The sequence below is a fragment of the Anabrus simplex genome, chromosome 1, assembly GCF_040414725.1.
Source record: "Anabrus simplex isolate iqAnaSimp1 chromosome 1, ASM4041472v1, whole genome shotgun sequence".
Taxonomy (NCBI): domain Eukaryota; kingdom Metazoa; phylum Arthropoda; class Insecta; order Orthoptera; family Tettigoniidae; genus Anabrus; species Anabrus simplex.
In genome coordinates, this window is record NC_090265.1 from 392588536 (window position 1) to 392611654 (window position 23119).

The following is a 23119-nucleotide window of genomic DNA, read 5'->3' on the forward strand; positions in this document are numbered from 1 at the left end:
GTTCCTGAATAGCTAACTAATAAAATCTCATATGTAAGTCCTTTAAGGCGTTTGCTGTATAAAACTAGAGTTTCGTCTTAGGCCTGACATTACACTCATCAGAGTGGAATGTGTCAGGCCCTATCCACTGACGATGATTGGGTGCATGCACGTGAATTTATCAGAAGCCCATTAACTTTTGATATGCTCTATTGGTATGAAAAATCTAATTCCCTCATCGATAAACATTCCCCATTAATATTATAACATATTACAGTGAGTTGTGACTGACATTATGAACTTGATATGCGGTCAGCTGATTCTTAACCCAGACGTAATTAATAGTTTCGTTGTCAGGGAAGAAATGTAGGAGATACACAATTTCAATTTGCCTTCATCACACCATTGTTAAAGCGTAGTTCTTTGCTCTATTCACTTGATCATAAGAATGTATGGTAATTTCGAAGGAATATGATAGAAAAATATTTTGTATGCTACAAAGTGACAATAAATACGTACATAGGTTAATGGGAATGCAAAATTCCCTTTGTAGATCAGTAGTCTACTTCCGATCCGCAAGATTGGGGGTTCAAACCCGGCAGAAGTACTCGGATGTTTGAAGGGCGGAAAGAAATCCGTTCGAAACTATATCGTGCGATATCGGCATGTAAAAGATCTCTGGTAACACATATGGTGTTTACCTTAAGTCAGTCAGATCACCCTCCTGGTGAAATAAAGCAGAATGTCAAATCAAAATGCCTGTACATGGTAGCTGAAGCGTACTTAAAATAATAGTAATAATAATAATAATAATAATAATAATTTATTTATTTATCTGTTTACCCTCCAGGGTTGGTTTTCCCCTCGGACTCAGCAAGAGATCCCACCTCTACCGCCTCAGGGCAGAGTTCCGGAGCCTGAGACTTTTGGTCGGGGGATACAACTGGGGAGGAGGACTAGACCTCGCCTAGGCGGCTTCACCTGTTATGCTGAACAGGGGCTTAGTAGGGGGGGAGGTCAAAAGGGATAGACAAGGAGGAGGGAAGGAAGAGGCCGTGGCCTTAAGTTAGATACCATCCCGGCATTTGCCTGGAGGAGAAGTGGGGAGACCACGGAAAACCACTTCGAGGATAGCTGAGATGGGAATCGAACTCACCTCTACTCAGCTGACCTCCCGAGGCTGAGTGGACCCCGTTCCAGCCCTCGTACCACTCTTCAAATTTTGTGGCAGAGCAGGGAATAGAATCCGGGCCTCCGGGGATGGCAGCTAATCACGTTAAGCACCACACCACAGAACAGAGGTGGGCATTATTATTATTATTATTATTATTATTATTATTATTATTATATTTTTGCTAGTTGCTTTACGTCGCACCGACACAGATAGGTCTTATGGCGACGATGGGACAGGAAAGGACTAGGAGTAGGAAGGAAGCGGTCGTTGCCTTAATTAAGCTACAGCCTCAGCATTTGCCTGGTGTGAAAATGGGAAACCACGGAAAACCATCTTCAGGGCTACCGACAGTGGGGTTCGAACCTACTATCTCCCGAATACTGGATACTGGCCACACTTACGTGACTGCAGCTATCGAGCTCGGTATTATTATTATAATACAGCAATTGAATGAGTGCACTTGTTACACACATGACCACTTCCTTTTAAAATTTAAAATTTGGGCTTGGAGCTGTAAAAACGGTGGTAGGGTGATAGTGATTACATTTTTATACAGGGAAACTGAACAGTTTTTAAAGCCCAAAACTGAAATATTGATAGGCCTATTTGAAGGGAAATAGCCAAATTTTCACTCCAGATTCACCTTAGCGTAGTTTACGGTATTATTTGCTTAAGATGTATTTGTTTAGAGAAAATATTCTTACGGCGTATTTTTTATGTGGTTTATGATGAAAACTTTCGCGTATTCTGTGTCAATCGCATCTTAAGATAACTTATGTGTACTGATGTGTTGTAATTGTTACCATGTGCTAGCATGGTTTTGCTACTCTGCTCCAAATGCGTGTGATTTCGTTGTTGACATTGTTTATTTTGTGTGTAGACAGAGTATTTATTTACCGGTGCCCGTGTATTATTCTCCACAACTGTCGTGTATGATAGAACGCTTACGCAAGTGCCAGACAGTGAACCCGTTTTTTTCTTTTTTTTCGTAATGGAATTCTGAGGAACCTCGAATACGGTATTGTTCGTTAATATTATGTGGGATATCGTTGTTATAAGAGGTGAACCAGCGACATTATCACCCCATCGTGTGTTTTGTGGACCTATCTTGCATAGGACCGGACTCGAACCAACATGCGCTCAGTTACAAAGCTAGGCGACTAGTACGACATTCTGTGAACTTGGTACTTCATCGTCTTGCGGAGCGCCTTGCGCGAGCAGAAAACAGCTGCCCAGTGCCCAGCGGCGCCGCCAGCCTGCCTAGGTGGAGAAAAGTCATCTACGAGAGACAGAGAAACAGTTAAACTTTCTAATTTTTTATAACTTCTCCCTGCTCCATCACCAGTTGAGAAATGTGCTGTCATGTGATCATTAACACGGCACGCCATTGGCCATTTTCGTGCGTGCTCATTTTGTCGTTCAAATGAACGAGGTAGTTCATTTGTGCTCTCGCGGCATTTCGTTCAAATGAACGAAGTCGTTCAAATGAACGAGGTAGTTCATTTGTGCTGTCTTCATACAAGCAGCCCTCGCGGCATTTCGTTCAAATGAACGAAGTCGTTCAAATGAACTAGGTAAAGCTATCTTAGCAACAGCACCAGCGGCGCAAGAGAGATAGTATTCCGTGCTGGACGTAAGCTAGTACGTAAGATTTACTATAGATGGTGCTTGCTTACGTCTTCGTCCTCCTTTAATATGCTGTATGCTCGTGTGAACGACTCGTTCAAAATATTTGAACGAACTCGAACTAGTTCAAATAAACGAGTCGTTCAAATGAACTAGTTAGTTCATGAACGACCCAACTCTAGGCGCGGGGAGGTGGAGGGAAGATAGGTTTACCGCCCGCACTCCTCTCTCCACAAGGTCCAGACCCCAGAGGGGCAAGCCTCTTGTGTTATTTGAGAGCGTAGTAACTCCCAGCGCGAAGGTGACAATGAAGTAGCGGTACCCTATTGTTAAGCGTGCGTTTTTCTTTGGAATTAGTGGGAAATCCGTGCATTAGGTTATTGGCTTTATTTGTAACAATTCAGACATGGACTGTTAGTTGCGTAAAACGAGACTGGCATCATTCGGTTGAAAATCGCGTTGAAATGATATGTGATGTAGTCCCCTTCGGGAACTTAACGAGTCTTTTGAACTCTTTAAAACGTAAACCGTTCTCATCTTGGACTTACGAAGAGAAGTGTGAAGCCAAATACACAAGATGTATGCCTAATTTGGGTATTAAGTATTATGATGGTAAAGTAGCGAGAAAATTTCAATTTTCTTGGTATACAAGATATTCGTGGTTAACAGCCTGTTCCGAAAGCACGAACCTTTTTTTGTTATACGTGTGTTTTGTTTGGTGGTGACACCTTAATTATGCAAATGGAAATACGGTTTGGCGATTTCGAAAGCATCCGGCTTGTTGAGTTGTTAGATCCAAATCAGTTCATAGGTTACAAAGAGCTTCCCTGCTATTAAACTGAGCAGTCTTGTGAACATTTATCCCTTTTTAATAGGGAAAGATTGGAAAATGAATTGACATTTATTCCGATATAGAAAAACATTTGTCCGCTGAAAAAATTGTGTTGAGGAAGTGTCAAAATTGATTAATTTAATATTAACATTTCCTGTACCGGGCGAGCTGGCCGTGCGGTTAGGCGCGCGCGGCTGTGAGCTTGCATCTGGGAGGTAGTGGGTTCGAATCCCACTGTCGGCAGCCCTGAATATGGTTTTCCGTGGTTTCCCATTTTTATACCAGGCAAATGCTGGGGGCTGTACCCTAATTAAGGCCACGGCCGCTTCCAACTCCTAGCTCTTTCCTATCCCACCGTCGCCATAAGACCTGTCTGTGTCGGTGCGATGTAAAGCCACTAGTAAAATTTAATTTAATTACTTGTACATTACCAGTCTGCATGCAAACAACATTCTTTGTATATTTTCACGTACGATTTGCTCACAATTTCGTGAAATAAAAATCTCTGCAATAACATTGAACTACATTAAAAATATTATCTAGGCCTTTCCTATCCCATAAGACCTATATATGTGTCGGTGCGACGTAAAACCGCTAGCAAAAAAAAAAAGAGTATGATCACTCTGAAGAGGATAAACACATTTTTGCGTAATTCAATGAACACTGAAAGACTCAGCAGTCTTAGTACCATTTCTATCGAGGCCTAATTTAGGGTACCTAAGCGCCTGATCGTGAACAGCGTGCTGGAATTCTTACGGGAGAATAACTTGCTTAACTCCAATCAGCATGGTTTTCTCCCAGGGCGTTCCAGCACAACGTTATTGACAACGGTCGTTGATGACTAGTAGTTTAACTTTTATCAACCTGATGTGATACAAATCGACTATATCGCACTAGGTTGGTCCCAAGGTTCTTAAACACTACTAAAGGTTGGGTCCAACGCGAGACGAGCTGCTATTGGTTAACGAAATGACGTCACAGTAGGAGCAGAGCAGCCGAGCCCAGAGCGCGCAAATCAGTACGAATCTCATAATATCAGCAAACATTACAGTTTCTCAGAACTAACTGCAGACCAGACAAAGATTACTGCTGTTATAAGATTGAAAAAAAAAAAAAAAAAAAGAGTACAGCGTAGTAACTTTTCATTATTTCTATTACGAATAAGGCGCAAATGTAACGTGACGACACACTGATCAACGCTTGAAATTTATTAACATTTCCAAGTTCCTCTAGTTTAAAGAAGGTTACGCGCTCTCAAATCTGTAAATATAAATATTTAGAGATATGAAATGTTCGTAATATTAAATCTTCACAGCAGAACTACCGTATGCTAATATACGATTTAGGCATCGGACAAAAACTTCAAATGCTCTAATCCCGTTGGGGTCGGATAAGAACAACAGTTGACCAAGAGAGATCGGGCACGATAGATGAAAGTGAGAAGCCTGGAAGCAATACATGAAAGCAATGCCAGGACTCAGCTACGGGCCCGTCGTCGCCAATTCACGTTCCCAAATTAAGAGCACCCGGGGCCTTTTTAGTCGCCTCTTACGACAGGCAGGGTATACCATGGATGTATTCTACCGCCCGCACCCGCAGGAGGTACCGTAAATGTCTTCTAATGTTCTGTTTTGAAATAGCTGTGCTTTGTATACTGATCAGCCAGAACATTATGACCACCTACCATCGATATAAACCCGTCCAGGCGGTAGCAGCGTCACCTGACGAGGAATGATTGCTAGTCAAACACGCACGGTGCATGTAGTATCAGTAAACGTGCTGCCCGTATGTAAATGGGAAGGCGCGCGATCTATCTGAGTTTGACTGAGGGCAGATTGTGATGGCCCGGAGGCTCGGCACGAGCATTTCGGAAACTGCACGACTTGTCGGGTGTTCGAGGACTGCTGTGGTGAGTGTCTTCAACAAGTGGCGAAACCAAGATGAAACCACGTCCAAACGTCGAAGGGTTGGGCGGCCACCCCTCATAAAAAATGTCGGACGTCGTAGGCTGGGCAGACTGAAAAAAAAAGGACAGGCGGCGAACTTTGGCGGAATAACATCAGAATTTAATGCTTGGCAAAGTACAAGTGTGTGTGAACACAGTGCACCGAACACCCCTGAGTATAAACCTCCGCAGCCGACGACCCATGCATGTGCCAATGTTAACACCACGATATCGGCAACTATGAGTGAACTGGCCACTGGACGTTGATGCAGTGGCAGAGCGTTGCATGGTCTGATGAACCCCGATACCTTCATCATGCCGAGAGGAGGGTGTGAATCCGTCGTCTTCCAAGGGAACAGCTCTGACACCTGGACTGCGGGACGGAGACAAGCTGGCGGCAGCTCAATTATGATCTGGGGAACATTCACGTAGGCATCCATGGGTCCAGTGGAGCTCGTGCATGGCACCATGACGGCCGAGAAGTATCGTACACTGGTTGCAGACCACGTACACCCCTTCATGACGATAATGTTTCCCAACGGCACTGACATTTTTCAACAAGATAATGTGCCATATCACAAGGCCTCGAGTGTGATGGAGTGGTTCGAGGAACACAGTGGCGAGCTGCAATTGATGTGCTGGCCTCCCAACTCGCCAGATCTTCAGCCGATCGAACACATCTGGGATGTGAACGTGGCGTCCGAGCTCTTCGCTCCCCTCCCCGGAATTTACGGGAATTAGGTGACTTGTATGTGCAGACGTTGTGCCTATTACCTCCAGGGACCTACCAAGGCCTCATTGCTTCCATGCCAAGACACGTCGAAGCTGTTATCAGTGCCAAAGGTGGATACACCGGCTATTAGGCAGGTGGTCATAATGTTCTGGCTGATCAGTGTATTAGGTAACGCCGAGTCTGATAACCATGCCTCTAAGTTGTTTAATCTTGTGATGATGGTGATTAAGAGGAAGTACAACTAGGCAACCATCCTTTATTAACACTAAACACAGGGGTAAAATGGAAGGGGTTCCAAAAATGTAGGTATTGGCCAAAGAAAAGGGCCACGAAGGGCGTGAAAATGAAAGACTCCCTAGGCCCCGATTGCTTTAATACCGTCTGGTTCGGAAAAGAACAAAAGTTGACTAAGAGAGGTCAGATAGGATAAGGGGAGTCTAAACATAAGTAGAAGGAATGCCAGAGCTCAGGTAAGGGCCCCGTGGCCACAAACTCAATCTTCCAAGTGCCCCTGGGGAATTTCATCTTGCGGACAGCCTCTCATTCCCAGGCAAAAGCTGGATATTAACATACAGTTAAATTCGAGACTGGCCACAATCATGAACAGTACACAAAAGAGGAACGGGAGATTCCGTCGATCGATGTCGAATCATAACTTGCGTGAGGAATGAGAAAAATTCACAGATGTTTTTCTAAAAACTTTCTCAAAGCCGGCACAAAGTTTCTGTAAGGGCTACGGACTGATAGGTTATAAAGAGCTTCGTATCATGGTGTCTTACGTATTATGCAGATCAGTAGAATGCGAATCCTTTAGACCCATGTCGCTTTTTCCGTAATATTTCACATCTACACATTAATATTAAACTGTATATCATGGGAGAGTGACAGTGATGCACAGAAATATTGACTTTTCAAAAATGGGTGCGATACTTACTCTTCAGGCTACATTTTACGTAGCGTCGGGGTCAAGGACGTCGAGAAAAGATCTTGACTGTACACGCGAGTGTCTGAGAATTCGCGTGCTTGGGTCTTTTACTCTGGTTAACACCTTCGTTTAGATACACTGCACTAATGTGTGTACCGTGGCATGACATTCACATCATTCACATCTGGGATTCTTTGCGCGAGACATCTGTTGCGGGTGAAGGGAGCCGAGAGTTAAGTGGCATGAAGTGTATGCTCCTACACTAGCACTCATTAACTCATTAGTTGATTCATCGGGAGGACACTTCTCTATAACGTGTAGACCTAACAGGTTTATAAAAGGACCAAATAACATATTCACCAGTCCTTCAATACTACAGAAGAATATAACGAGGTCAAACGATTTACTGAATAAGATGAGAAACAGTATAAATTAATTCTTCAATTATTTAAACAGAAAAGTATTTTAGTCGTCTGATTGTTCCAAATTATGATAAATTTTCTAGTGGAGAACTGAACTGTCATCCGTAACTGATGTTTCGGACAAAGAATCATAGCTGGGAATGTCGAGTCATTACACAAACATTAGCACCGGTTGGAGGTTAGAGATACAACGTTGGAAAACGTTGTTTCGTATTCCTAGAACATCTCTGCATTTAGTTCTTAATTTTTAGGATATACGTATCTCTCTTTGCTCACGAATTCAACTGCAACATCCCCAACATAAAATTAAAGCAGAAGAGAACTGCCCTCTATCATTTTTCATTGGTAAGGATGTGGAAGTGAATATGAAAACACCCTGGGCCTTTTCAAAAAAAAAAAAAAAAAAAAAAAAAAAAAAAAAAAAAAAAAAACCACCACCACCACCACCACCACCACCACACGCTTTGGGGGCACATTCCAACATCGTTCGGAAGTCGAAACCAAGTTTTTTTTTTTTTTTTTTTGCTACTTGTTTAACGTCGCACTAACACATCGAAGGTTGTTTCGCCGACGCAAGGATGGGAGGGGGCTAGAATTGGGATTTTTTTTGTGATACGAAGACAACTATCTATTCAGTTTCGACTCAGTTAATTTATATCTTAGGTGCTTCAGTCTGCCGAAACTATTTTTTTAAATAAATACATTACCCGAAAAAGAAAACATATGGTAACAGAATTATGCCTGAAAAAGAAACAACTTAATTAAAATACAATGACACGTTTCGTTCTTGAAAGAACAGATACTGTCCAATTCCACTCAATATTCAGAAATACTCAGGGGAAAAAACCACCTAAAATTACTGCTCAGCGTGTCACTAACCTAGTCAAGAATTAAACCAATGTTTGTACATTCCTAATTGTTATTATAACGATAGTGAATTACAACCTCTTAGTCCCGTTTCTTGATACGGGGTCGGGGGTGAGGTAAGATGAAATCTATGGCATGTTCCTGTGGCAGGATGCCCTTCCTGATGCCAACCACACCTAAGAAGCTAATAAAGGTTTAATAAATGATGGTGAATGAAACTGGTTAAGGAGGCGGAAGGAAACGGCTGAGACCTATGAATATGAACTGTCCCGGCATTTGCCTGAAAGTGAATATGGGAAACCACAGCAAACAATTCCTAGGACAGCCGACCAAGGGGTTTCGAACCCGTTCTTCTCCCGAATGCAGTGAGTGCTTGGTTCCATAGCTGTAGCGCGTAAACCGCGCGACCACTCTACTGCTGCTATTATTTTTTTACGGGAAGTCATCAACCGAAGTGAAGAAATGACAGACTCAACTGAGACCTGGGGATTACCACGCAATGTCACGTTGTGAGCCACATGAGAAGAGGAGAGGAGTAGAGCAGAGTACAATAGGACTGTTTTATCAAGAAAAAAGGTAGCATTTCACAGCTAGTTTTGCAAAGAGTTACTGGTGTTGAAAGATTCAACTACAGATAGAGAGAGAATTAGGAATCGACTTCAGTGGCCGGTGACGTAAATGTGATGTAACATGAAACTGTTCCTAGCATACAATGGAGGATGTGGAGTGGGAGATATTGGGTATAGCTTTGAGCGTACAGTGAAGGAGTGTATTCCAAACAGCTAAACATAAAACTCTTAACCGTTACAATGCGTAATATTGATAATGTTTGGTGTACTGTCTGGATTGTATGCAGAACATATCTTCTTTTCACAACTCATCTATAATAGATATATCTACGAACTCCCAAAATGATTTCGGAACATAACGGATGACTGATAAATTACCCCTTGTAAATGGCAAAAGACTTGCTCTTCCTATTCTTTATAAATAAACGCTTGCAACTGTTTAGAAATGCACGCATATTACGATTACATGCCCACTTGGCCAGCGACAACTGCATGGTTGGGTTGCATGTTTCAGGTATATGGTGGGAGAAATGGAAGGCATACATTTTGAGTGGATTCACTTGCGTCTGAACACATCAGATGTAACCGTGTTTACTTCTGAGTTCACTCTTGCCTTTCTGTGATGTAGAAAAACGGTCCAACACAACGGAATGTGATGCTGATGGTCATCAACATACGAGTAACTACTAAGTTTAGAGAAGAAATAACAAACAAAAGCATAATATCTTTCAGTAAACAATCCGCAAGAAACGTTCTCAGAACTGATATTATGGAAACACCAAACCACTGAACTAAACCATTGCCGGAAATGAAGAGTTCAAATGGAAAATATAGAAGAAAACGTGGTCAACTACATAGAAACCTTTTTGGTGTAAAAGAACACTATAATATACGACGTAGGATCCAAACGTTCAGGAACTGGGTGTATATAGTACATGGTCTGAACAAAAGTCATGACTCATGAGACTCGGTCATGACAGCTGAATTCGAAATAGTAAGCTAGTTCATCTACTTAGGAGCACTGGTTTTAAATGAAAGAGGAGGTCGAGAAGAAATAAGAGAAGACAGGCCATGGTCCCAACTGTACCCGCCAAAATTCCGAAAATATCTAAGGCCAGGATATCAACTAGAAGTGCCGAACTTTTAGTCAATGCACTGGTATTTCCTGTCACCATATATTCCACCGAAACGTGGACCATTATGAAAAAACAAACTTTAGAAACAAGGGACTTCCAGTGGATCCTTCGGGTATCGTGAACGAAGCAGTTCACTAATATTTATGATCTAGAAGAGCTTCAGATGAATGACAGGCTCATGCCGTGAATAAACAATGGTTGTAACATATTCTTAAATTTCATATCGCAAAGTCATGATGCATTGAAAAAATGTTGGCTAGAGGGAAGGTAGAAGGAAGAGAAACCCCGGAACAGGGACAAGATTTATGAAATGTTAAATTGATGAAGTTATTTTATTAATTCAAAAATAGAGGGATAGTAACTAAAATCTAAGTTTAGAGCACTGCTTGTTAAAAACTGAGGCATTGAGAACATCTAAGGACGGTTATGAAAAGTTCGTTTAATGAGAAATCTGAGCCTGTTCGAGATATCTTAATTTAAAATAGTTTAAACATACTACTCTAAGGACGTTATTATACACTCCAGTAAATGGGTTAAATTTAAAAAATATATTCGAAAAATCATTCCACGAGACATCTCAGCTGGCGAAAGACCGGAGAGAATGGCATATCATAGTGTCCTGTATAGGGTTTGAGGCTTGAAGAAGACGGCGGTGTGTTCGCAACAGATTTAGGGTTCGATATTTTGAAGTCATAATTTGAACCTGCATAATTATGTAGTCATACTTTCCTCATCCATTTGAACTGTGGAAAACGCAACATTCTATTTCCAGCATGACACTTTTCTATAGACAAAATAACTCTTGATCAGGTAAGTATGTGAATATGCTCGATGCAACATTTAAATCCTATATACGGCACATGTCTTGAAGAATTCATAGGTTTAAAAAAAAAACACTATTTACTTCACGTCGCACCGATACAGATACGTCGTATGGCGACAATGGGATAGGAAAGGAGTGGGAAGGAAGTGGCCGTGGCCTTAATTAACGTACAGCCTCAGCATTTGTCTGGTGTGAAAATGGAACACCACAGAAAATCATCTCCAGGGCTGCCGACAGTGGGGTTCGAACCCACTATCTCCCGAATGCAAGCTCACAGCTGAGCAACCATAACCGCACGGGCAACTCGCTTGGTTACAAGTCCTAGTCTTTCTTAAAGTTACGAATGGTATATGCTTGGCCACTGATAAAAGGCTGCTTACTACCCTATGCCACTTTGATGTTTGTATGCCCTTTGAATGTGTTGAGTTGCCAAGCGAAATGAGGTGGTTCCTCTCATAGTGCTTTATCGCGGTTTGAATCTTATCACCCTCATAGATAACAAACGGTAACTTATTTCCGTCAGTAAACCATTTATCTGCAAATCTGTGAAATGGAGCCCTTTTCGGCCAATTATGTTTCGTCATTCACATTAAAGTAATACTAGCGTTTTATTCGAACGGTAATATATATTGTTAATGAAAACCTTTTACTGTAATGCATATTTAAATACTGGACTCATCTCAAAATATGGTCTGCCTGCTTCAACACAGAAAGCTAAGACGAGTATGACGCTATAAAGAGGCGTAGAAATTAACTATCATAGCTACCCGCAATTTGTCAACGCTACCAAGCGGTATAAACATTTATAGCGACCTGCTAACTATCAACGCTATCGAGCTGCATACAAATTAGTTATCGTCCAGAAACATTGTCCATATTTCGTATTATTAACCTTTGAGGGTTGAAATTTTACGTACGACCTAAGAGGAACGTTCTATGCAATTTTTTACTCTCATACGTTTAGTGGTACCTGAACGTGATGAGCGAGTAGCATTTCTCTATGTACGTGAAGTGTTTAAAACATGCCCAAGTATACTGATGAGACGACTTACCTCTACTTGGGATCCATTCATGTATAGAGAATCATATCTCTCGTTTGATCGAATGAAGCGTAAATCATGACATTTAATGAAATGCCTTGTTCTCCTGAATTCTCCACACAGATATCCCCGTAGAAATTAACTACTGTATCATAGCAGCCCGCAATTCGTCAACGCAATTTTGCTCTGATCTTGGGCAGAACGGGGTTGGTAATAAAGGGTACGGATCTCTGCACATGGTTATGAGGGTATCTAGGGGTTGTAAGGAAGTAAAAGAGAAGGTCTTTCAGCCATGAATTTCTTCTTCTCCCAACAGATCTCTTCCTCTGTATCTTCCCTTCGATAATAAGCTGTAATAACTGATACCTCTCACCTCTCATGATATGTCCTAGGTATTGCGTTTTCCCTCTGTTTTATGGTGAGCAGTAGTTCTTTTTGCTTTTTCATCCGACGGACCTCGGCATTTGAGATTTTCATTACCCAGGATATCCGCAAGAGACGGCGATACAGGAACATTTCGAAGGCATCAATACGTTTTTCTATGATTTGATCCAGAGTCCAGCTTTCACATCCATATAGGTGAGCAGAAAATATATAGCAGCGAATCATACGAATTCGTAGTTGGAGACTGAGATCTGACCTCACAAAGAATTTCTTCATGGTAATGAATTGTTTCCTGGCCTGCTCAATTCTAGATATTATCTCCCGTTTGGAGTTACATTGGTCATCCAAGATGGTACCCAGATATTTGAGAGAAGACACTTGCTCAACTATTTTATCTTTTATTGTAAGATTTGTCCGAATTGTCTTCTTAGAGAACACCATCATTTTCGTTTTTGAGGGGTTAACATATAATCCAAACTCTTCACTGTGCTGAACTAAGGAGTTTATCATGCACTGAAGGGCAGGCATGTGATCAGCTATGACAATAGTATCATCTGCATATCTGATGATTTTCCCGTTAATTTTGATCCCACCATAGTCTTCCAATGTTTCTGTAAAGATTGCCTCTGAGTAAATGTTAAACAACAGAGGTGACAGTACACAACCCTGGCGGACGCCCTTCCTGATCGAAGCAGATTCTGAAGTTCCTCGATCAGTTTTGACATTTGCAAACTGATTCCAGTACAGGTTACTGATTATAAGTAAGTCACCGGAGTCAATACCTGTTGATCTCAGAATCTCTATCAGCTTATTGTGCCTGATACAATCAAAAGCTTTTTTTATAGTCTATAAAACAGGCATAGACATCAACATTCATATCTCTGCACCTCTGTAACAACAGATTTAACGAGAAGAGTGCCTCACGTGTACCAACGCCATTTCGGAAACCGAACCGATTCTGATCCATGTGGGATTCACATTTTTTGGTATATTCTGGTGTGAATGATTCGCAAGAATATTTTGAGCACGTGAGACATCAAACTTATCATACGATAATCATCGCACTGAGACGAGTTAGGCTTCTTCGGTAGTGGTATGAAGGCTGATTTCAGCCATGCTGATGGTATTTCTCCTGACATATATTTGATTGAATAATGATGTTAAGATATTTAGGCCGGTAGATTCCTGTTCTGTTATTACTTTGAGAACTTCAGCGTACACGCCGTCAGGTCCAGTTGCTTTACCATTCTTTTGAAGTTTTACGGCATGTACAACTTATCTTTTTGTTATTTCAGGGCTATTTTCATTTATTCTCTCGTCAGGTGAAGGAGGATCATTTCTGTCATCTCTGAAGAGATTTTCTATATATTCCTTCCATCGTTTGAGTTTCCCTTCCACACCCAAGATGATTTCATTATTGGCATCTCTCAAATTAGACCATATCGTCTCCGTTTCCAACCAGCAAGTTATTTCACTTTCTTATGCAAATTAAAATAGTCGTGCTTCTCTTGAAGGATCTCAATTTCTTTACATCTGTCTGTCATCCATAATTCTCGGGCTTCCCTGCTCCATTGGAGCTTCGAAATCCCGCCCATGGAGCTCTTGGTGTAGCTCAAGATGGTATGGGTGAAATTTATGTTCATGCAGTATTCGGCAGACGAACGGCTGGCTGGTGTTCACCTGTCTTGCAATCGTCCTTGTATTGATGTGTGAATTATTTCGAGCTGTCCGACTCGTTGGCTGAATGGTCAGCGTACTGGCCTTCGGTTTAGAGTCCCGGGTTCGATTCCCGGCCGGATCGGGGATTTTAACCTTAATTGGTTAATTCCAATAGCCCGGGGCTGGGCGTTTGTGCTGGTCCCAACATCCCTGCAACTCACACACCACACGTAACACTATCCTCCACCACAATAACACGCAGTTACCTACACATGGCAGATGCCGCCCACCCTCATCGGAGGGACTGCCTTACAAGGGCTGCACTCGGCTAGAAATAGCCACACGAAATTATTATTATTATTATTATTATTATTATTATTATTATTATTATTTCGAGCTGCCTCCAGAACGGCCTCTTCTTTCATTCGATGTAACGGGCCTATCGCGGACTGGTGGCTGGTCGGAAAACAGGCCTGTTGTCCTTAGGCATCTTTCAACACGGCGGAATGTCGTAGCAGCCGCTGTCGCCTGTCGGGATACCGTTCCTGGTACAGGCGCTGTCCCTCACACGCGTTTTGTCTTGCTTCCCTATAAATTAGGAGCATGTCAACGTATTCAACTATGGAAAACATGCCGAATGACAGCAGAGATTCCAGTACATTCAGGCCCTAACCAGCCGAGTATGCGCAGGGCACAAGATGAATAAGAGCGTCATTCTACTGTTTGAATGTGGCGAACATGGGCCTGTGTTTACGTATTCAAACATCATACCGATGCAAAAATATTTGAACGATGCTGGATTCGAGCCACCGCTGGCACATTGCACTGTTACCTTCTGTTTATGCATTGATTACCCTCTTCGTTACACCCAGTCACGAGGCACGACACATTAACATAGTTATATGGTAAAAGGACGTTGCAATATGATCCCAAGGCGTCATGTTTTGCGAACGGACAATATAACACTTCGCTAGGGTTCAGAATCGTGTTGCAAACGTGCTCACTGAACATTAGTACCATACAGTACGTCTGCAGGGGAATAGCACCCCTATAACCATGTGCACATCAGCTGGGCAGCAGCAAACGATATTGGAAGGGGCTGCTGAGTCACACGGTATACAGCACTGCACGCGTATTGAAGCAGTGGCTATACAAATTGAGAAATATTGTACAAAATCAAAAGGTTATAAAACACATACTCCAGTACAGTAATGAATTTTTTAACACTTTAATAACTGTAAATTTTCCTCACTTGGTACTTTTTAAAACAACTTAAATTTTGATAGGTGACCATCATGGATGTATAATAAATAGTATAGTATAATATGTCCACCTCTGTGGTGTAGTGGTCAGCGTGATTAGCTGTACCCCCGGAGGCCCGGGTTCAATTCCCGGCTCTGCCACGAAATTTGAAAAAGTGGTACGAGGGCTGGAACGGGGTCCACTCAGCCTTGGAAGGTCAACTGAGTAGAGGTGGGTTCGATTCCCACCTCAGTCATCCTCGAAGTGGTTTCCCGTGGTTTCTCACTTTTCCTCCAGTCAAATGCCGGGATGGTATCGAACTTAAGACCACGGCCGCTTCCTTCCCTCTTCCTTGTCTATCCCTTCCAAGGCCCCTGTTCAGCATAGCAGGCGAGGCCGCCTGGGCGAGGTACTGGTCCTCCTCCCCAGTTTCAATCCCCGACCCGATGTATGACGCTCCAGGACACTGCCCTTGAGGCGGTAGAGGTGGGATCCCTCGCTGAGTCCGAGGGCAAAACCAACCCTGGAGGGCAAACAGATTAAGAAAGAAAGATAGTATAGTATATTTATTTTTCTCCATATTTACAGTTTTCTAACCTAATCGATCACCATGGAGAAAAATAGCAACATCTACAAACCCAAGCAAAACTAGGAAAAATTACAATTTACATAACGAAACTAAAAACAATAAACATAATCAAACCAAATATAAAAAACATTCTCCCATTCAGAGAAAGGATGCTCAATAACACACTGAGCACACTACCACCTAATTTTTCAACAGGTGAAATGCTGAAAACACGGCAACACAAAACAAAGATAAAAAAACCTTCCTCACCAATCCCGGTTGAATCAGCAAGTCTTGATCTATTTGCATTACGCGCCACGTGCTGGAGCACAGCAACTCTTGTCCTTGAATCATGTTTCATTGTTTCTCGACAAGGCTGCTTTCTCCTTATCGTGAACTATCTCGCCGTACAAGACTTGCTGATTCAACCCTATAATTCCTTTCATCTGCTGAGTCTCGTGCCTGCCTTCCTCTTTACTACCTAGGTACCCAATATCGATAGCACAAAATATTACACACACTGCCCTACCTTTTTAATTACATGCCCAGTTGTCTCATTAGCCACTTACACAACCACTTCTTTTAGTCGTATCTTTTAATTTTTTTAAACAATATACCAATTCAGATTCCCCACCCTGAATGAATTTACACAACCACTTTTATTTTTTTTAACACAATGTTTTACAGCATATACATACCAGTTCAGATTCCCTACCCTATTCCATTCTTTAACCACCCACCCAATAATTTTCTGCTCGTTACTCTGTTTTAATATCTCTTGCTGCCTTACACTCAAAAGTTTCACTCTCACTTTTTCTGTTACTATACATCGCCCTAGCAAGTGCATGTCCTCATTCACTTCTCCACACAATATACATAATGAATTGTCTTTATTTCTGATCCCCCTTTTTTGTATAGGCCTAAAATCCACCACAGTAACCCCCCCCCCCTCTCACTGATCTCTCCACATATTTATCCTTGATACTTTGCTTACCTTGTTAAATATGCTTAAGGGATTCTCTCTTCCTACATTCATCCATCTGTCGTTGCTGCTGAATATTATTAACCCTCCTTAAAATCGTACTCCGACTGCTGCTACCCCTCGTATTCTAAACCACATGCCATAAGTATCCCATACCCAACCTTTCCACATTTTTATCTTCGACAGCCAGCTCCCGGTATACACACTTTTCAGCCGTTGCTGGTAGGCCGATTGTAACACTATACACCCTCCCCTCTCTTTAATCGCATCCAATAGATAAATACCCTCATCACACAATCAATTTCTACATACTCCCCACAAATTAGTATCGCCGCCGCATTTGCAGTACACTGCGGGAGTCGCATCAAGGTCTTACTAAATTTACAAATAATCTGATTTCGCGTGTCTCTTCCTTCCTCTAGATCCCATAGTTCAGCTCCATACGTTACTCTGCTCAACACTAACGACTTTAATACCATCCTTTTGATACTATACTTTATACCCGGGTACCAAGACTCCAGAATTTTAACCACTGAGAGGGGTGCCGCCCTCTTCCATTTCGCTCTATTAATTTGATCCTCCCATCCTAAGCTTTTGTTTATAAGCACTCCTAGATATTCCAACTTATCCACCTCTTCAATCAACTTCCCCTGTACCACCTATTTCCTCTCCTTTCTCGCCCTGTTTTTTTCGAACTACCACCACCTTCGATTTATTACAGTTAATTTTCAGGGACCACATCCTAGAATATTCGGAGACCACCTTTAAACTTCTCTGTAAACCCCATCATGTTAAAGTCATTAATATCACATCATGGGCAAAAATCAATCCTCGGATCTCTACATCGTTAACAACCGGCGATGCCCAGTTATTCTCTCCGTGCCCTTGCAAAATATCATTTATGAATATAAATAAAATCGGCGATAGCTTACAGCCCTGTTTTAATCCTATCTTACATTCAATCATACTGCTTTTATTATTAAATTTTCTTCCAATTTAATACAACAATACACTTTATCATATACAGCCTCAATCGCTCGGATAATCTTCCCTGAACCGAGCTCGATAGCTGCAGTCGCTTAAGTGCGGCCAGTATCCAGTATTCAGGAGATAGTAGGTTCGAACCCCACTGTCGGCAACCCTGAAAATGGTTTTCCGTGGTTTCCCATTTTCACACCAGACTTACCTTAATTAAGGCCACGGCCGCTTCCTTCCCACTCCTAGCCCTATCCTGTCCCCTCGTCGCCATAAGACCTATCTGTGTCGGTGCGACGTAAAGCAACTAGCAAAAAAAAAAATTTTCCCTGAAACCCCTCCTTCATAATTTTTCTATTAACGCGCTTCTACTCACTATATCGAAAGCTTTTTTAAAATCAATAGCCGCTAGATATACTTTACCTTGTTCCTTGTTCAAATATTTCTCCAGAATCATCTTGACTGTCATATTATCTGTTGTTCTACCTTTTCTGAAGCCGCCCTGAAAAATTGACAGTATCGACTGGTCTTCCGCCCAGTCCCTCAGTCTGTTCGCCAGTACACCAGTGTAAATCTTCCTCAAGGAGTCTAGTAAGATTGAAAATGAAAACCTACAACCTGTTTTCCAGTCATTGACCGAGTCAGGGATGTAATGAATGAAGCACATACAGGCTATTAGTACGATGGGGTCGCCACTCCCAAAGTGTGAATGACTGATAGATGCTATGAAATTAGAATGGAGAGTGTTGCTGGAATCAAAGATGACGGGGAAAACCGGAGTACCCGGAGAAAAACCTGTCCCACCTCCGCTTTGTCCAGCACAAATCTCACATGGAGTGACCGGGATTTGAACCACGGTATCCAGCGGTGAGAGGCCGACGCGCTGCCGTCTGAACCACGGAGGCACCTTCTAGTCAGGTACCTCTATAAATACTCGGGCGATTCCTCTCACTCTTTTTGTAGATTGGGCATATAGTCCCCGTTTACCACTCTTTTGGAAACCTGCCACCCACGAAACCTTGTTAAATAGTTTTACTATGCCCTCTATCATAAGACTATATTTGCCTATTTCTTTCCAAAACGAGTTATTGATGCCATTACATCCACCAGCCGACCTACCCATAATTTTTCCTATCACTCCCTAATACTTCTTTTGATATTTCTTTATCAAGCTCATACATCTGTATCCACGCCCCTCCATATGGCCTTCCTCCCCCCTGTAACATTCCATCTATCCTTCCCTCCTAATAATTCTCGGAAGTAGTCCACCCATTGGTCGTAGGCGAAACTCTGTCAACCCTCTTCACCCCTTATTAATTTTATTTGCTCTGCCCCTCACCCTTTCAAGTTGTTTCATCTTGCACTCCGTATTTATTGCCTCTACTTGTTCTCTCATCCATACTTTCCTCCTCTCGGCAATTTTAAACTTATATTCTTAATTTACAGGTAACTTGTCTTTTAGCTCGCCCTCCATGCTTTCTATAATCTTTTAAGGACTTCATGACTATTTTCCTCATTTCCTTACACTCTGTATTGTACCAACCTTCTCCCCCTTTCCCCGTCTTTCCTCTCTTACAACTAGCTATCTCGGCTACCCTCTTAATTGGGTATTCGATTAATTCCAGCGCTCTATCAACATTGTCAACTCTCAACGCTGTCTCCCATTCACACTCAATTGCAGTTCATTCTCTGTAAGTACATCTAGATCCCGTTTTACATCTTCTGACCATTTATATTTAATATATCCTATACCGTTCGCAACACCCCTATTTTCTCTCCGTCTTTTTCCTTTAACTTCTTTCCATAATCACCCAAACCGGGGCATGGTGGGATTCAAACCGATCCCCGATTTCTAACCTCTTAATTCTCCCTAACATGTCTTCCGAGCTGATTACTACATCTGTAACACTTCACCCTGCAATGTAATATACGTCAACTTCCCTTTCATTTCTCCTTCCCGCCAGCCATTCAAAATATAAAATTTGCCTTCTGCACATAATTCTAAGAGTTTAAACTCAAAACTACATCATCTTCCCCCCATCATCTCATCATCTTTGCCAAATGACACAGATCACCTATCCTGGCGTTCCAATCACCAAATAGCGACATTCCATCTTCTTCATACGCCCCCCCCCCCCATAACACGTTTCCAATAATAAATTCTCAAAGAATTTTTCATTAGCATATGTGGAACTCTTGGGGTGACAGTATAGGAAAGCATAGCATACCTTCTTTTCTCTCCCTTTCTCACTCCCTATATTAAACCTGACTCAGACCACCTCTTCCATCTCATTCTCAATGTCTTCTATTAACTCACTAATCCCTTCCTTTATTAGAACAACAATCCCCCCGGCGTCCTACTTTTGGTCCGCTCTTTACTTTTGGATTTGTACTTGACCACAAACCCCCTCCACGTTAACACCTTCCCAATTTCTAACCACGTCTCTAAGAACGCCACAATATCGAAGCTTTCAACTAATTTTATTGCTTCTTCATTACCGATCTTGCTTAACAATCCTTCAATATTTACAAATCCTATCTTCCAGTCTAGTTATAACCTAGCCTCCCCTGCATCTCCACTTCCTCCTTTATTTTTACTCCCCTCTGCCACATTACTTGATTTAGTTCTCGTTATTATAGACTCTGACTTTCCAGTTCTATTCCATCTTTTTTTTTTTTTTTTTTGACATTTTGAGACACTCTTTGCCCTCCTTATCCTCAACACCTTTATTTTTCTTTCTCCACAAGTCCCTTAAGCTCAGACTTCTGCTTTTGTTCAAGGCCTCTCTCCCTTTTGTTTATTCTCTCGCACCTTCACCTTTACCAAGCACGTGCACACTGTTTTCTGGACTTGCAGATTCGTTATTAGCTTTAAGAATATTTGATTCTAGCGGGAAAAACAGGTAACAGTTATGATATTTAAGGAAAGATGACAATGCTAGCTGGACATTTTTAATTACCGTACTCACAGTGCATTTTAGACCAACCAGGCTGAAAAATGCATGATACGTCCATGATGATCACTTGTCACCATTTAAGTTGTTTTAAACAGTACCAGTGTTAGAAAAATGTACGGTCATTAAAGTGTTAATCAATTTATTACAATACTGGAATATTTGAGGTTTTTACAAACTTTGATGTAGTACTATTTCTCAATTTATATAGTCATATATATAATATTGCCTCATTACACGTACAGTGCGGTATATATTTGAAAGTAAAATAAAATTACTTCCTGGAATAAGAAAACAGCTTACTTAAAGGCTGTAGGTAATTTTTTGTAAGACTTAAAGTTTACCTTAATGTAACAACGAGCTTTCCTTCTGGAGACGCACAGATCCGAAAGTTGGATTGTCTGAATATTTATGGAGTTATTTTTCCAGGATGAAATAAGAAGTCAAAGATATCATTCAGAAATACCGAAAGAACTTTTCTAATTGTTTGAGTAGATCGGAAGAAATATGTTTGTATTCTCTATCTTCTCTCAGTAAAATATCCATTCACTCATTCGTTTCTTATTACATATGAATCCATGGCAAATATCGTTAAAATAAAACACTGTTTTCCATTACAAAACACTCATCGTGCGATGAATCTATTCTGGAAGCCTACTCGCGACCGTATAACCACCTCACGCGCATGCAAGCCACTTGTGCACGCTCGCATCACCAGTTACTCGTGCAAGCGTGCAACCAATGTAAACGAATCGATGCGTGTACTAAAATACTCTGGAGATAATCCTCGCACATTGGTGCCAAGCGTTGCCAATTACTTGTGAGCATGCGCTTAACTCGCAAAACGTTGACCGTGTTCGGAGACCTAAGCAACAACTGAGTAACAATTCGCGGACGTTTCATGCAGACTTGACTGATAATGGACGTCGGAAAGAAGATTTGAGAGACCAACTGGAGCCGAGAGGAAAAAATTATTTCTCTCTTCATGTGTGGAGAAGAGATTACCAGTGGTGGCAAATAAGATCTACTTCCACAAATTCGAATATAAAGAAGATACTTTTTTTCCAATTTCTTGTAAACATAATTACGCTAGTGCTATCTTCCCAGTTATAGATAATTTTACATTGCATTACTTATAAGTTTATAAAAACTAATAGCATTGGATAATATCATGACTGATTGGGTAAGTTACCATTCTGTACACGGACAGGGACCTACATATGACTATCTACCGTACATAACAGATAACACGCTGATATTGCAAATGTGCTAGTAGTATTCATGTGACAGGCAGGAAATTAAGATTTCATGGGCATATGGACTATAATCATGTCAGTTACTAAAGCTAGCTGATTAAAAACAGGGTAACTATATTTCGAAGATTTTTAGCCAGTATGGCTTGGTAGGCCATGGCCTCCGGGGCTGTTGTGCCATGGGGCTTGGTTTGGTTCATTAATTTCATTACCTGAACATTTAAAGAAAAACATCCTTTTCTGTTAATATAAATGTGCGCGTCTTCCCCTCCAGGATTTTTTATCCGAATGTGAGTGCCATCAATGGCCCCAACGACCTAGAACACATTGTTAATGATGATTACGACTGACGGGGTGAAACCCGGTGCCAGCACATAGCCTACTCCCGTCGAATAGCACGAAGGGGTCTGCCTTTACGTCCCCATTCGATGGACGAATCACCACCAACAGCGTCATATGCCTTCACTGTTTGTTTTACGTCGCACCAACACAGACAGGTCATATAGCGACGATGGGATAGGAAAGGGCTAGGATTAGGAAGGAAGCGGTTATGGCCTTAAGGAACAGGCCCAACATTTGCCTGGTGTGAAAACGGAAAACCATCTTCAGGGCTGCCGACAGTGGGATTCGAACCCACTATCTCCCGCATGCAAGCTCACAGCTGCGCGCCCCTAACCCCAAGGCCAACTTGCCCGGTCATATGACTTCACTCCATATGAGCAATGCGGAGAGGTTTGGAATTGAATCCAGGCTTTTGGCACGCAATCTGGTGATTAGAAATTGTATACTACCGCCTCCCCTCTCCTGCCGGCCAACATTCAATAGTAAATATATTTTCGACCTACGGTACTCGAACCGTCTAACCACGGTGTCAGACCATAATAAAAACTCAACGCCTTAACGATCTGAGAATTACTGCAGTTAATAGACAATACAATTCAAATAATTATTTGAGGAAACTGATTAATATCGTGAAACTTCTTAATTGATCTTTCTTCTTCAGCAGAAAACTTTACGTAGTGAGGTAAGAG

At 41.8% G+C, this 23119-nt stretch overlaps 1 protein-coding gene across 3 annotated transcripts in view; it reads right to left on the bottom strand.

Annotated features, from left to right (window-relative positions):
- ifc (delta4-sphingolipid-FADS-like protein ifc) overlaps positions 1 to 23119 on the bottom strand; it is a 125765-nt gene that overhangs the window by 27895 nt on the left and 74751 nt on the right. Inside the window, exon 1 of one of the 3 annotated variants that reach the window (XM_067134999.2) lies at positions 15448 to 15466. The exons of the other annotated variants lie outside the window; for them this stretch is intronic. The gene's annotated coding sequence lies outside the window, so the exon portion shown is untranslated. Of the gene's footprint in view, positions 1 to 15447; positions 15467 to 23119 lie in introns of those variants that run through there. 3 annotated transcript variants of the gene reach the window in all.